Raw genomic sequence first — 17,951 nt, forward strand, 5'->3', positions numbered from 1 at the left:
CCAGCACTCCAAATATGTCTTAAACATTAAGGCGCCACTTTTTAAAAAAAAGGTCCTTCGAGTTGGACAAAACAGCCGCGACCTAAGGGTGTCTGTCACTCCACTACAGTCCTCCGCGCTACCAACTGAGCTATCGAAGGCTTCAAGCACTAACCTTTTTTTTGTCACCGCGTGCATTTCCCTCACGTCCCCTGAGCATAAGCGATTCACACAACCACTCTCTTCTGTACCAGGGGGCGCATGCGTGTGCCCTACTTAAATTCTAAAGGCACCGCTCTGAAGCCGCCGGTTCCCGCTCTCCGCCGCACGTCGCTCCACGCTGCACCGTCCGACGCGACCTGTAGAAATGCAAACGAAGAAAAAAAAAGGGTCGCTGTTCACTTCTCCGCGTTCTCACACCATCACTTTACAGTGTCCTGCTGAGCAGCTCCTCGATGATCACGCTGCCGACGTATCACATGACCTGCAATCAAGAAAAAAGGAACAAAAAAGATTACAGCCTCCTAGAGGCTGGGTGGGGCAGACTTGGGAGCGCTCCCCAGCCTTTTAAACTCCCTACTGGCCAGGCCGGTTCTAACCGGCCTGACCTCTGCACCCCATTCACCCGGAAGCGATTCAATCGCTTCCGGGTCACTTGGGAGCCCTTTGGGCCAATCCATGCTGAGGCGCGCCCACCGCATCATGATGACGCGGTGGGGCGCGCCCCACCATGGAGAGCAGGCGAGGGGGAGGTGGGCCGGCCCCCGCCACACTTTCTCGTCTGGCCACCGATTTGCAACAATTAGAACTTTTTACAGATCGCAGATGAGGTTTTTGCGCTAGAAGGGGCCCAATAAGAAATCATGCAAATTGCACACTCGATAGTGATCACACATCTTGGAAGCAATCATTTGTGAGCATGCAATTTGCAACTGTCCACTGCACAGTGTAGCTTGACATGTGATACACCTGAGGGCATAACGTGGAAACACGTAGGCATCCATCCTGACGCAGTCTGAGGTGTCAGAGAATTATTAAAGATCCGTGGCAGTAGACAGACCTCTGATGTGCCTCTCCTTGACACCGCGTGATGGTCCTCTTTATTTGGTCATTTAGTTTCCCTGAGCCCTACCACATTGGCGACGAGGATGGCCATGTCGCCTTGTGACAGTGATCTGGCCATAGCACAGCAGTGCTTAATTTGAGCAGGGGGATCCGGTGCTAAGCACCAGCACTTAATTGGTTTCCGGTGCCGAGGGCACTTAATAGGTTTCCGGTGCTCGGTATCAGCACTTAATTTTATACACCATATCTAGAACAGTCTATCACATGGTGGCGCTGCTCATCTAATTTAGATATGAGTGAACAACGGTTGTTTAGGAATACAATATGAATGAATGAATGAAGGAATGTTGGATTTATAGAGCGCGTGGTTACCCTGGAGCGTCCCAGCGCTGTACCACTGGGGAACCCGTCCTGGCTTTCCCTGTGAGATGGTCCCTTTACTGGGCATCCCCAAGGTGAAGCCAGGCATCCCCGGCAGTGGTGGGGCCGGAGTGGAGATTAAGCAATCTATTGCCCAGAGTTGCAGCATGGGACCCCATGGTTAGAGTGGCACCGAGGCGAGATTTATCGGACCCGTTGACATTGGTCCTGCACCCGGCCGCGTCGGGAATTGAACCCTGGTCCCGGGCCGACCTCAGCCTCAGGGTCTGCCGCCTCTAACCATTGAGCCACACTTCTCCACTTCTGCAAATACCTGCCTCCCCAGCCATTCCTTTAGCTTTGGTGACCTGGAATAATCTGAACTGTCGCATTTACATGCGAGAGGGATGATTAGTAGTTGTTTTGGCAGCGATGACATGGGCGATGAGTGGTGCAAGCTGCAGTGGCTTCCTGGTCAGTGCCCTGGCACTTCATTTTTAACAAATTAAGCACTGCAGCACAGCTCTATACACGTTGTAGTCGGAGGAAACAAATGCTGACCAGCGGATACTGTGACTGATCAACTCCAACACAGTCAAGTCCAAGGGAGAAAAGAGGAAAAAAGTGTGCAGTTACAACATTGCAAACCAATCCACCTAGTACAGCAGCAAGAACCCTCCAGGCCTGCCCCACAAGACCACCACCAACTGAGTGGAACTCGGAGTGGGGAGAGAGACCATCAATTCCCGTGTGTCCAGCCGGTAAGAAGAACACCTCTGTACCATTAACGACCTCTAGGGGGCTGTATGAGGTTGCTCAGTGGTGATAACAATCAATGGCTGGTTAGTGTGTGCAATGTTTTATTATAAACGCTCTACTTAAAGCCTTGAGACTGATTGCAACCCCCGCCCTCTCACGGGTTGGACAACATGTGCTGGTTCATAATAGGGTGACCAACCGTCCGTAAATTTCATGGACCGTGGGTAATTTGGACCTCACATCCGTTGTCCGTGAGGACCCCTTTTACCAATGCCTTTTGGCCGTCATTTTGGGCCTAGTAGGGAACAGAGCTTTTCCCCTGCAAGAGGCTTTAGCCCCCCGATGAGGCCACCTCATACTCATCATTGGAGCACAAGAGCAGCCCCACCCTGCCCACTGTCATTCTGTATGTGACAATCAGCCCAAACAGAATGACATTGGACCAGTTTGAGCTGTTACAGCATGTGGTGGCAGCCTCCTGCCACGGTTTACAGCAGGGCATTCTGTTAGGGTTAGATGGAAGTGATGTACAAAACAAATGTACAACAAGCATTTACCATGCAATAGGTCTCGCAGCATTAAAGTTTGAGTTACTGGCATTGTAAATGACAATGCTTTGCATTAATGTTTTACTCAGCGCCACCACAGCATCACTCAGCACCACTGCAGCATAACTCAGCACCACCACAGCATCACTCAGCACCACCAAAGCATCACTCAGCACCACCACAGTATCACTCAACACCACATCATCAGTAAGGGCCAAGAATGCATCACTCAGCACCACCACAGCATCACTCAGCAGCACCACAGCATCACTCAGCAGCACCACAGCATCACTCAGCAGCATCACTCAGCACCACCAAAGCATCACTCAGCACCACCACAGTATCACTCAACACCACATCATCACTAAGGGCCAAGAATGCATCACTCAGCACCACCACAGCATCACTCAGCAGCACCACAGCATCACTCAGCAGCACCACAGCATCACTCAGCAGCATCACTCAGCAGCACCACAGCATCAATCTGTGCAACCATTCGACAACAACTGGTTCAAATATGTTCTCTCAATGTTTCAAGCTTTATTACAAATGTCACAAAAAGATGTTAATATTTCCCTTCTGTTCTTGTATTTTCGTCACAATAAAATACACTGAACATAATCTTCACAAAGAAAGACGCAACACTTAAGGAAAAAGTACGTTGCTACTTCAGCAGAAAGTAGGAAGAATAAAACACCATAGCACTAGGTAAGAAGTTTACTTAGCTTTTGGTGAGATGCAGTAGACATAGTGAGAAAGAGCAGATCTGATTGCAAGTATCGCATTTAGTTATGACTTCATGATTGTAAGATGAATAAATGTGCTGCTAGTAAACAAGTATTGAACTTACCTCTCCTGATATGCAAATGTATAATTGTTGTATGGTGCCCTTAGTTCCAAAGAACAAAAACACCGGCATAGCGTTGTATTACCACCTTTAGAAGTTGCTTTAAGTCTCTCGGATTCACATGGCACCTGGTCTTGGCTCCTAAGCAACTGGTGAAATACTTGTGTGGTCAGGAACAATAGAAGAGTTTTTGATTGTTTTGTATACAGACAAACACACTCGCAAGACACCGACATAATTACATGGCATGTACTAACTGAGCCCCTCATTTAAAACTATACAAATAATGGACTCATATTGGTGGCTGCCATAACTGTTTATAAGGTACAAATGACTCTGTGCTTCCGTCTGGAAACACTTTTGACCATGAGAAGAAGCTAAGAAAAATAAAGGCAGGGCTGCAGTAGATCTGTTAGGGCCAAAGATGCTGGCAGCACCAGGATTAAAAAGGTTTACTAGTGCCAAGTCTTCAAAGTTAGAATACACTTCTACAATCCTGTTCAGCAAAATAATTCAAAAACAGAACTGGACAAGAAGAGACCCTATGCATAAAGCATACCACAAGACTTTTTGAGAAAACCGATATCACTAGACACTTCCTTTTTTGCTCCACGAAAAGTAGCGAAACTGTGGGTATAGTCCACTTAATTGTAATCTCTCATTGCTTCTACACTGACATTTTAGCTATAGGAAACATACTCGATGTTACTCCCTGTCATAAGGTATTTCTAACACTAGCTAACCTTGATAATCAGTATAGCACTCAGGCAATGTTCGATCTGCATGTGCTCCTAAAAAAAAAAAATATGATTTGTATAAATAATGCAGTTTAGATCTGTTGTTTTTAAGTCAATCTTGGGTGTCATCAGACTCTGAACCCATGCTACATAATTTAGTTCACACCAATTACAAAATCAAATGTTGTTGTTATACCTCAAGACACACACTGAGAAATCAAGCCTCCTTCTTATCTAAGTTGACACCAGACAGTCTAGCGTAATTGTCCCGTGGCTGGTATTTAAACACCCGGGAGATAAACAATGCAGAGGGCAATATGACTTTTCTGTAAATGTAGCCTACTTAGCATTAGCGCCTCTTGGTACTTTCCGCAGCAATTCCCCGTTAAAGTTCAAGTTTAATTCACAACACTCGAGTACATGGATGTGTACATTTCATATACATACAGGGCTGCCAGGCGCTTTCACGGTGCACATGCCTTATTTTAAACAGTGGATCATGAAGAACTTGCCACTACATTCCCTTGACGTGCCCTACGGGGATGTAACGTAAAACGGAGAAATCGGGAAATCCCATTAATTTAATCTCGCTTAACGACTATTCTAAAGAGGAGCGCAGGGCAGCATTTTCAAAGACCCAATCATGGCGATAGCGCTTTCCTTGGAAGTGCATCAGCAGTGAGCTACTGGAGCACTCCAGTTACCTTAACATTCCACTGACAGGCGCACCCGGAGCACCTACCACCTAGGCAGGCCCTTGGTCTCGCGCGTTCTCTCTCACTCTTTCCCCACCCGATAAATGCACCCTTTAAAAGGGCTCAGCTGTTACTGACGGTGCTAGCTCAGCTCTTTTTTTTTTTTTGCCCCTTAGCATTCTCTTCACTGTTCCACTTAACGGCAGCTTTCGCATGACCCTGAGCAATCTATCGTGCATTTTTGTTGTTGGCGGGTGCTATGCCTCCAGTGCACCTCCTGCGTTCTTTGAAAAGTCCCCTTTAAATGCCTCCCCTTGAGCACCACCCTCTTGCGCCCCTAACCCCCCCCCTGTGACCCCCCTCCCCATGTGAACCTTTGCTATTGCTGAGTGTCTGCCTTTTACTGCCTTATTATACCTCTACTTGTACTTCTGCTTTGCAACTGGTCCTAGTGTAAAGCGCTCCGACACCTTCGGGAAAAGTTTGCGCTATATAACATTGCATCAAATAAAGCGGGAGTGATGTGGTCAGCCGAACCCACACCTAACATGAGTACCAAGGGGAGAGCCACGGACTAGCGACCGATGCGAGGGAGTGATGCCTCCTTCTCCGTGTTCCCTCCTCACTTCGCCTCGCATCCCCCACTGCCCCGCCATATTTGCCACTGTCTTGAAGTTTAGTGAAGAAACAAACAACAAGCAAACTCACTGCCACAGCCCGAATTCAACAGGAAGCCAGGCAACCTTTGTTGGGACGGGGGCGGGGCCGGACAAATACAGGAAGCAGACGGGAGCCCACCCCGCGCTCCTGTGCCCGCTGGAAGATTTGCGTCTCAGCTAGCGGGGCTCCCGTGCTCATGGAGAGCCCCGCGGCCCACGCCTGTTGCCCAGAATGACCCGCTGGCTGCTGAGGCGTACTCGAGAAGAACCTGGTGAGTGGGGTGTGAGGGGGATGTGTGCGCGCGTGTCTGTGTGTGCGCGCGTGTGTATGTGTGTGACGGCGGGGGTGGGAGGGGTTCTCTGTATGTATGTGTGCGTGCGTGCATGGGCGCTCGTGTGTTTGTGTGTCTCTGTGTATGCGCATGCGTGTGTGGTGTTGGAGCTTCCCAGGAGACAGCAGCTGGCCACAGCGAGCGCGTTCATGAGCGCATGGCCCGCTCAAATCGCCTCCTCGGAAAGCAAATGCGCGCGGCCAGGTGCCGTCTCCTGGGAAGCAGACTCAGTAACAAAAGATCTCTGGCGAGACAGCGTTTCGCGCTGTTCAATGCCACGAGACCTAGAAACGCCTAAGCTGTTATGTGCCAGTTCATGAAAAGGAGCTGGCGAAAGAAGTTAAAAAGAAGAGGGGTTATAGTTCTTACGCAGTCTCATCATTTTAGTGCTGAAGCATTTTTAATATTATATACAACAAAGCAATAGTTGCTGCTTTTTTATTTATTTTATGCAACAAAGCCAATAGTCATGGGTTGTTGTAGGTTCAAAGTTACTGGATGCAATGACAGAAACAGCAAAATACCTGTGGGGCGGTACATTATGCTCAGCACATATTTTTAGCTTAGGTGTTTTAAGCCATGCCCTTAATTACATCAGACATGCCCCTTGGAGATCCTACTTAAAGCCCTGAAAACAACACCACAATGTCAATGTCACCTCATGTCCTGGCACTGTGCATCATGCATGACTTCGAAGTTTTTAGATTGCCTATGTGCAGAGGAATAGTGAACCCTGCCCCAGCCCACCAGACCCCTTGCTTTAGGAACTACAATGAGGTGATGTTCTTTATGGGCCATTTCTGTCTGCAACTCAGTAGACAAAGGCTCAGCTCATAATTAATGTGAAAAGGTGGGTTAGTGAATAGGTGAAGGAATGGCTAAATGGCTGGATAGATTAGTGAAAGGATGAATGGATGAGTGAAAGGATGAATGAATGGATATTGAGAGAAAGGATGGATGGATGCATGAGTGGAAGGATGGATTAGGGTAAATAGATGGATGTTTGGGTGGGAGGTTAGATGGATGTGTAAAAGGTCGAATGGATTAATAAAAGGATGGCTGGATGAGTGAAAGGGTGGATGGTGGGTGAGTGAATGGGTGGAAAGGATGAGAGAAGTGATGGATAGATTGATGAATTGATAAGTGAAAGGGTGAATGAATGGATGGATGGATGAGTGAAAGGGTGGATGTAAGGATTGATGAGTGAGTGAAAGGAAGGTTAGATGGACAGGAGGATAGATAGATGAGTGAAAGGGTGTGTAGATGAGCATAAGGATAGATGAGTGAAAGGATGGATGAGTGATCAGGTCAATGGATGGATTCATGAGTGGATGAGTAAATGAATGAGTGGGTGGATGGGTGAAGCATGAATAGAAGGATGGGTGGCTAAGTGAAATGAGAATGGAGAGAGAAAGGGAGGATGGATGGATAGATGGATAGATGGATGAGTGAAAGACTGGATAAATGATCAGCAGAATGGATGGACGAATGGGTGCATGGAGGAGTGAAAAGAAAAATTTAAAGATGGCTGAGTGAAAGAATGCATACATGAGTGAAAGGGAGTGTGGAGAGCTGGAAGAAAGTATGGATGGTTGGATGCATGAGTGAAAGGTTGGATGGGTGGACGCCGAGTGACTGGGTGGATGGATGAGGTGGTAAAAGGATGGCTGGATGGGTAAAAGCGAAAGTGATTGGATGGATGAGTGAATGGATGGATGGGTGGAAGAGTGGATGATGAGTGAGTGTAGCAGAGGGTAGATGGACAAAAGGAGGGATAGATGAGTGAAAAGTTGGATGGATGAGAGAAAGTATGGATGGATGAGTGAAAGGATGGATGAGTGATAGGATCAATGGATAGATTCACGAGTGGATGAGTAAATGGATGAGTGGGTGGATGGGTGAAGGGTGGATGGAAGGAATGGAGGCTATGTGAGAGGGGAATGGGGAGATAAAGGGAGGATGAATAGATGGATGGATGAGTGAAAGCACTGATGAATGATTGGCAGAATGGATGGGCGAATGGGTGCCTGGGTGAGTAAAAAGAAGAATGTAAATATGGATGAGTGAAAGAATGCAAATATATGAGAGGAAGACAGGGTGGAGAGCTGGAAGAAAGGATGGATGGATGGATGAGAGAAAAGTTGAATGGACGGACGGATGAGTGACTGGATGGATGGATGAGTGGATGAGTAAATGAATGAGTGGGTGGATGGGTGAAGCATGAATAGAAGGATGGGTGGCTAAGTGAAATGAGAATGGAGAGAGAAAGGGAGGATGGATGGATAGATGGATAGATGGATGAGTGAAAGACTGGATAAATGATCAGCAGAATGGATGGACGAATGGGTGCATGGAGGAGTGAAAAGAAAAATTTAAAGATGGCTGAGTGAAAGAATGCATACATGAGTGAAAGGGAGTGTGGAGAGCTGGAAGAAAGTATGGATGGTTGGATGCATGAGTGAAAGGTTGGATGGGTGGACGCCGAGTGACTGGGTGGATGGATGAGGTGGTAAAAGGATGGCTGGATGGGTAAAAGCGAAAGTGATTGGATGGATGAGTGAATGGATGGATGGGTGGAAGAGTGGATGATGAGTGAGTGTAGCAGAGGGTAGATGGACAAAAGGAGGGATAGATGAGTGAAAAGTTGGATGGATGAGAGAAAGTATGGATGGATGAGTGAAAGGATGGATGAGTGATAGGATCAATGGATAGATTCACGAGTGGATGAGTAAATGGATGAGTGGGTGGATGGGTGAAGGGTGGATGGAAGGAATGGAGGCTATGTGAGAGGGGAATGGGGAGATAAAGGGAGGATGAATAGATGGATGGATGAGTGAAAGCACTGATGAATGATTGGCAGAATGGATGGGCGAATGGGTGCCTGGGTGAGTAAAAAGAAGAATGTAAATATGGATGAGTGAAAGAATGCAAATATATGAGAGGAAGACAGGGTGGAGAGCTGGAAGAAAGGATGGATGGATGGATGAGAGAAAAGTTGAATGGACGGACGGATGAGTGACTGGATGGATGGATGAGTAAGTGAAAGAAAGCCTGGATGGGTGAAAGGGTAAATGGTTGGATGGATGAGTGAATGGATGAATGATTATAAGAGTGGATGTATGAGTGAAAGGATGGATTGGGTGAAAGGATGGATAGATGATTGATGGATGAGTGAAAGGATGGATGGAGGGATGGATGAGTAAAATCATGGATGTAAGGATAGATGATGGATAGGATTACAAAATGGTTGAAAAGGTTTGGATATGGATGGGCACACAGATGGAAGGACAGACTGAAGGGTGAAAGACTGAATGATAGATAAAAGAATTAATAGATGACAGAATGTACATTTGAAATGGTGGCTATCAGGCGTTCGATGGAAGGATGACTGGCTAGATGCTTGGACAAGAGAGCTCTCTTGCGGAGGGTTGTGAGGGCTTACTTTGCTTTCTTTGTGCCTCAAGAGCTTTAGTTCAAAGTGGGAGGTATTCACATTTTCTGGCTACTCCTGCCTATGTGTTACTATTCTGCATTTGCTGTGTGCTTCTGTGTGGGATCTATACATCATGCATATGACATTTTAAGTGACACCCAACTGCTACTTGAATATTACACTAGTAATTGTACATGTTTGCATGTTTTGTTTTAGGTGTAAGGTTTTAGGGAGAGCCTCATAGTGCCATGAGCTGTGCTTGAGATGTATATTGTGCTTGTAGGAATAGGCAATGAGTCAAAAATAATCAATGTAATAGTTTATCAACAGTACCTTCTTTAAGAAAGCTGCTTGTAAAAGCACCTTTGTGACCTCCGTCAGCTAGTGCAACTCTCCTCGAAGCCCCCATAAGCAAAGTCAGATTCCGTATTTTAAGTTCCACTTGCTGAAACACCCATAATGCACTTCCCTATCGTGGGATCATCCAAGCAAACCTCCCTATAGTTCACCTATGCCTGCAGCTGTATATCTTACAATGGCATTCATATATGAGTTGCTAATACCACAGTCTATCCAAGCAGATCTTCTCTCACCAATCATGCCTGCTCAGGACCATGATTTGTAAAGAAAATATCAGACTGAACAACCCAGTGGTGTAACCATATAAATAGATTATTGTCATATGAAATAGCACAAAAAGACCTACACAGTTGCTCAAAGCTGCGCACATACCGAAAAACCGTGAAGTGCATGATTGTCTCAACCTAATATAAACTTATTTTGACTCGTACTTAAGTGGTTGTATATTTACTTACATTTACACTATCGAGCAACTTCCTCTGATGTGTCTCTAAAACTTACCTTTTGTCCTGAAGTTTTGTCCTGGATTTTGACCTTCTGTCCTGAATTTTTGTCCTGAATTTTGACCCTTTGGTTTGAATGTTTACACTTACCCTCCTGAATTTGCAACCATGCCAGTTAGTCACCGTAGTTCATAATCATGTTTTGAACATCATGGGTCTAAGCAGATGCAAAAAAACAGAGCAAAAGGAGAAAGAAAGCTAGTCTATTTTTCACCAGTCGACTGAGCCTGTCAGCAATGACTATTTTTCACCTCGAGAAGGGATGGGATGTCTGTACTATGCAGCGCCCTACATCCCTTGAGGGACAACAATTTCAGAACAGGCTCTGAGAGGTTAGCTTCGTGGCTGCTGTCACAAGCAACACTTTGAAACAATCCGTGGTATTTATCATTAAACTGTTCCCATTTTAAAAGCATTTTTTATGTTTTTAACTTGAAAATCAAATCCCACCTTGCAAAGAAGTGTTCGCCGTCAGGGGCCTTCAACCTTTGAGGGAGCTGCCATTTAGACCATGGTCAATGATTATCTTTGAGCTAAGGGAGAATAAGGGGCTCCTCAATACATTTTGCAAGGGGACCCCCATCATTTTGCGCTTCCCCACTGGCAGACCCTAAAGTAATCCTGTTACATGCCTTGCAATGACTGTGTGTTTGTGTTTTTGATGTGAAGTGTACTGCACCTAGACTGCTTTCTTTCATGAGAGGAAAGGATGAAGCTAGCTGAAATTCAGACATTTGAGTGACTCGAAGCAATGCAGCAGACCATTAGAGTCAGGGCCTTTAGTGTGGGAGAAAAAATAACTCTATACATAGATTTATTTCTTCAAGAATATATCCAACAGCTGCCAAGTTATGTTAAATATACTTGTGACTTCCTAACTAAAATCCAAGCGATCACATGGTCAGAAGATTTGTTGTTCATCACTCTGGACATTGAATCTTTATATACGAGCTTTGAACATGTGACAGAGTTAAATGCTATCAAGTATTTTCTGGATACTAGACCCACTGAATATTACCAGCACAACAAAATGCTTTTAAACTTGGTCTCATGGTGCTTGCATAATAACTATTTTTCATTTGGCAAGGACATTTTCTTACAAACGAGAGGAGTTGTGATGGGGGCCTGCTTCTCCCCCAGTTATGCATGTTTGCATGTTGGGTGGTGGGAGGAGCAGGTTCTCAGAAAAACTCATGCCATTGAATTTAACAATCATGTTTTGTACTGGTTAAGATACATCGATGATGTTTTTATTGTTTGGCATGGTAATGAAATGAGTGCAGTGAATTTTATTAGTCGTATTAATAACAATACTGACATTCTTATATTTACCTCTCATGTGAATATGGACTGCATTGAATTTCTTGAAGTAAAGGTTTACCATAAACAGAGCCAATTAGCGACAACGCTTTTTAGGAAACCCACTGCTGGCTATCTAACACTCCATGCCAGCAGTGCCCATCCCAAACATTTGATTAAAAACATCCCCTATGGGGAATTACTACATCTAAAAAGAGTATGCAGTACAGAAAAAGACTTGAAAGGATGTACAGAAGAGGCTATTTGCAGATTCAGGCAAAGAGGATATAGTGATGAGATTTTAAGAGAGGCAGTTGACAAAACAAATGAGAGAACCAGGGAATCCTTGCTTAGCACAAATACAAACAAAGAGAAGTCCAAGGCTGCTAACACAGATCCTAGGTTAATCACTACCTTCAGCAAGCAAGAGAGGAAGATTCAGTCCATCATTGGGCATAATTGGCCAATTGTCCTCACTCATGGGGTGTTGTCTCCCAGATTACCTACCTACCTACCCAATCATCACGTACAGGAAAGGTACATCTATGCGTATGCAGATTGCCAAACCGAGCCCTGAGTTGGCTTCTGCGAAAATGTGGTTGCAACCCAAGCAAGGGTTCACCAAATGCACTACTCGTAGAGCATGCCAGTTTGGTGTGAACACTACACATTACTCTACACCCTTTAGCCCAGACAAAATAGAAATTCGGGGCACCCTAAATTGTAGGACAGAATTTGCGGTGTATATTCTGACATGCACCTGCGGCTTAAGATATTTTCGCTGCACAAAAGTTGCAGGTGCATGTCAGAATTTTACAGCATTTGCGGGCCATCGTTAACAATGACTCGACCTATCCGGTGGGTCGCCATTTCAAGCAGGTGCATATCAATGATCTTAACTGCTTGAGTTATTTTGTGGTGGTGACCGTTCTGAAACTGCGTACAGGGGGAGACAGAGAAACAGCTCTAAGACAGATGGAGTCTAGAATAATCATAGAGCTTGACAGTAAGTTCCCTCATGGTTCGAATAACATGGAGGGCTTGCACCTTTTTCTATAACGACAAGTGGAAATGAACCTAGACCGATCCCATTAAGCTGTTTCTGTATACTCGGTGGGTTGGTTTCATAGAATTCCCGCACACACTACTGTATTAGGTCTTATAAATAGATATCAGTTTTCGCCGTGGCCTTTCTTCAATTGATTTGAATTTTAATTGAATTGAATTGAATCAATTTTTATTCAGTTTGAAATCGGATTAATTATTGAAAGCTTGCATTGTTTATATATGTTTCATTTGTGATATGAATTTTAACATGGATTTAGGTTTTGCACTGGCACTACATCAATGAGAATATATGCACATAGGGTAGAACTTTAGCACTTAGCACTTTATAAATTAATTTGCAAGGTTCGCGATGATACAGGTTATTGGGATTTATCCCATTAATTTAGAGAAGAGGTGACTCAATATGGATTTATCCTATGGCTGAAGCATTAAAGCAGGTAGAAATGTCTTAAGTAATGAGAAACACTGTATGAGGTTATTGTTTACATAGTAATATGATGGTTTACAGTTCGAGTTGTGATGGTGTACACAATTACGTTGGATCATGTGCAATATTATAATGTCAGCTTTATTGATTATTGCGCTAGGAAATTCCCTTTTTATAGTATTTATAAAGATATATTTTAACATGATGTATTCTACACGATGATGTTTGTTTTAAAAAAATCATTTGTCATCTTGTGTATATACCATTATAATAGTAATATTTTGTATTAACTCTTACTGTACATTACATTAGAAGGCTGTGAATTTCAATGCCTTACACACAACTGCTGCATATTATCAGCAAGTCTCCACGAGTGAGGATATGAAAAACAGACTTGATAACCGGCAGAATGGCATATAAGTGTATTTTCTATGTTTATCACTTTCTTACCATGTGGTGTCATTTCACTGCATTTAAAAAACAGTTGGCATAACGCTCTCTTGTACATGTGATCAAGGGCAAGTGGTGCCCGAAACACGTAATTTGAGGACAATAAAGGAATAATTGCCTACATCTCTGGGGGTTCGTGATTCTCTGTTCTGCCAAATGCGACTGAATGGATAGACGGAGCATCTCCATGGTCTTGATATATATATATACATATTCACTGAAAAAACCATAGGTTATAGACCATATATAGTTAGGAATTAGCATTTAAAAAACCTTATTTTATTCACACAAAACCATTGAAATTCCATATATAGTTAGTTGCACTAACTATATATCGCGCACCCGCAATCCACTGCTGATGATGTCACATATTACATCATTCATGACATGGTCAGTGACATCACTGATGACATCACTGATGACAACATCCAGTGATTATGTGTTTCTGTAAAGTTTAAATATGTTTTACATATTGAAGAATGAGTGGATGTATAAGTGTCTGAATGAAGGTTTTAGTAGGTGCGTGATTGACTGTATGAGTGAGTGATTAAATGCGTCTTACTGAATGCACGGGTTAGTGACTAAACTGTCTGAAAGTGTGCATCAGTATGTCTGTTGTTGTGCAAGCTGCTGCATGTGTTGATCAGTAGCTATATAAGTAGCTATATGGGTTATTGATTGGTTGCACAAGTATTTGTATGGGAGACTGAGTGTGTGTATGGCTGGCTGGGAGGTGTGTGACTCTGTGCAGATCAATGTGTACTTGTATCAGTGATTCTATAAGAGAGTAACTATGTGTTAGTATATGTTTAAAAAATGTAAGGTGTTCTGTGTTTAACTGTATAGATGAGAAAATGGAAGTGTGATTGATTCTTTTCAGGACTGACTAGGTGTGTGAGTAACTCCATGGATGAGTGGCAGAGTGTGAGTGTCTGTATAGGTGTATGAGTGCATATGATAGTGTTGTAAAGATGAGTGATTGTATGTATGAATGATTGTATGAGTGAATGTGTGTGTAGACATAGGAATCAGTGAGTGCGTATGTAGTAACTAGTATTGGTGTGTCAATGGTTTCAAAAATGATACTCTCTATTTAACACTGGGTGTAACGGAGGTTATATTACAGTGTGAGGAGATGCATTGTATTATCACATGAATGATATCATCAGTGATGTGATCATTGATGTCAAGTGAGATGTCATCAGTGATGTCATTTGAGATGTCATCAGTGATGTCATCAGTGATGTCACTGACCATGTCATGAATGATGTAATATGTGACATCATCAGCAGTGGATTGCGGGTGCGCGATATATAGTTAGTGCAACTAACTATATATGGAATTTCAATGGTTTTGTGTGAATAAAATAAGGTTTTTTAAATGCTAATTCCTAACTATATATGGTCTATAACCTATGGTTTTTTCAGTGAATTTTCAAGGTTTTGTAAATGCTAATTCCTAACTATATATGGTCTATAACCTATGGTTTTTTCAGTGAATTTCAATGGTTTTTTAATAGCAAATATCATAAGCTGTCGAATGTCAAGTACGTGGTAAGTAAAAACATTTTCGTGTTTATGCACACTGATCTGCTTTGAATGCTGCCCCTCACCCCTCATTTCTATTAGGAGTACTCTCTCTTTGCAGATAGTGAAGGATAGTTAACGCAGCCCTTTGCCCCCTTTGTAATCCGTCGTGCCTGCTTCTCTCTCCATTTGATTGATTGTTCTCTTTGGTTCATTCTCTATTTACAAACAAGCACAGAGTCAAAATACTCTGTTTAGTCTTTGCAGATAGCGAAAAACCGTGTAAAAAAACAAAAGGAATCGAGCAAAATCAGTAGGCCACTAATGGGATCTCTTTTTGACCTCGCTAAAATAGAAACATTAGGAACAACCTGTTGAAAATAGCAATGCGTATGTACATAAGCGGCGTTCATTTGTGTTCACAGTACCCCTTGTTGATTGTTTGAATCGAGCATTGAATTGTTCGAAGTTGGTTCTCTTAAGGATCTTCTCTGCCTGCAAACGAGGAAGAATAGGAATATTCTCTCTCCCTTTGCAGATAGTGAAGGGTAGGTAACGCAAGCCTTTAACACGTCGTACCTATTTCATTCCTCATTGATTGATTGATTGTCCGAACATTGACTGTTTGGGAATTAGTTCTTTTTGGAGGTATTCCCTGTTTGCAAATAAATGTAGGAAAATCTTTGCAAGTAGTGAAAGGGTACGTAATGCGGACCTTTCTCCCCCGTTGTAATCTGTCATGCCTATCTACTCCCCACTGATTGATGCACCTGTTTCACCCGGACCATTTACTAGACATACGTCATCTGGCCCGACCAGAGAGCACCCCTAGTGAAAAGGACATATGCAATAATAACGAAGTGATCACTGTATCCTGTTAACAGAAACTTTAGCATGAAACAACCTGGAAAGAAAAGAATAGGAAATCGAAAATCAGTAGGCCACTGATGAACATGAACTTTTATTAAACAACGAACAAAGAAACGATAACATAACGTAATGATAAAACCTATTAATGTCCTAGAAACAAGAAAACGTTAGAAATATGCCAGTGGTGAGAGACCAGAAAAACAGTAAGAGAAACCAAATCACCCCTCGCTGTCCCACCGCCTGCCACGCCAAAAAAATCGATAGACTAGGGAAAATGCAAGTCAGTAGAACATCCGCCCCCACTCTGGAAACTTCCAAGGTGGGGCAGGGTTCCGGCTACGCCCAGCCGGGAGCAGCCCATATAAGGCAGGTCCTGCTGCCACGCCTCGGCCAGGAGATCCTAACGTAGGGTGTAGCCGGAGGAGAGGCCGAGACCAGCGGGACCCGGCCAGGGGATTGCCTTTACAACGCTGAACAGTTGCAGGGGGGGGGGAATGTCTCCTCGACCCTCCCCTCTCTCTCCCAGTCCGGCCGCGGTGGCCCTTGAGAGTTGCAGGTAGTCCCGCCACATGCTCTTCCGGTCCGGCCACCAACGGTCGGGGGGCCGAGGCCGACGGGATCCGGCTGCAGCCAATAAACCAAGAAACCCGTTCATGGGGCCAGAGCCAGGGGCGTCCGGCCGACATCTACCGGAAGCCCGGCCCGAAGACGGACGGGACACTTCTTCTTTCTTGTATAATTGCTGCAACAACCCTGGGGGGGGGATGTCTTGCACATGCCTCCGACCCCCCCCCACCTCGTCCTCATCGCCTGGTCCGGCCATAACAAATCTCAAGCGAGACGCCGTGGGGTGCACTGGGAGGGAGAGACGGTGCGAACAGGCCTCTCCCGCCTCCCCAGGTGGAGGCTTCCCACCTGCACCCTCAGCGCTCCAGGCGCCCGGAAAAGGGTTCTTCCACTGTGGCCATGCTGCAACGTCTCGCCCGGCAGGGTGGAGCCCGTCCGCTCATTTGACCCCGCGATCGCCAGTAGCTACCGAACTCTCAAAATGGCGGTCGACCTGGCAAGAGCGGGCCCAGCATAAAGAAATGGCCCGGTCACTGGTTGACTCCACCACCGTAGTCCTCCACGACCTTGAAGATTCTAGAGGAGCCGCGGGAGTCTCCGACCCCCGATGGGGAATGACTGCCATGATCACCCGTGGAGTGACGAAACTGTATCCGCGGGACGTCGGCGCCAGCCTCACTTTGAATTACTAGAATCCTGCAGACCTCACTTCCGGTGAAAGCACAGTGTGACCCGGTAGGAAAAATTGTTGCACCCCCTCCCCTTTTTGACTGATAGTTCAAACCACCGATCCTTTCCTTTGCCCTTTTAACGGAACTTTGGACTGCCTCCCCCTCTTTTACATTTTCTAGAGAAAACAAAACATTAAACACTACAATAACATAGCAGTTGACACCAGAACTGTTTTCAAATTGAAAACCAACAACATCTTCAACAGAATCCTTTTTGTTTCTGCTGTGACCCTGCTACAGCACAGGCATTGTCCCCAGCAGTAATTCTGCAATGCCGGTAAGAATAGCTGTGGTGCCTACTGGACTCACTCACCCCCGCGGCGCCCCACGCCGTTATTTGCTGGGCGGCAACTTGCTAGACATCACTTTCGTGCCATCTAGATTTCAGCGCGTTTTGCTGCCTTGGAACTATTCGCACAACAGACCGCTACTGACAAGAATATTTCATTATTGGTGCTGTCAATTTCAATAAATCTATTGGATAATTCAAAAGAAATTGCCACGGTCTCTTCGTTGTTTAAATGTTTTTACTGTTTTTGTTTTGTTGTATATATTTATATGTTATTAAAGTTTTATATTCCTACTACTTTGTTGGAGTGCTATATATTTTTAATGTGACACATAATTGTAAAAACTTTGATGTACAAAGAGTGATTCCTGGAATCTTCCGCTTCAGGCTCGGTCCCCTCCCCAATCACAATACAGGATAGTTTTCAGATAGTAGGAACACGTGTGG

The sequence above is a fragment of the Lissotriton helveticus genome, chromosome 11 (assembly GCF_964261635.1).
Source record: "Lissotriton helveticus chromosome 11, aLisHel1.1, whole genome shotgun sequence".
Classification (NCBI taxonomy): Eukaryota; Metazoa; Chordata; class Amphibia; order Caudata; family Salamandridae; genus Lissotriton; species Lissotriton helveticus.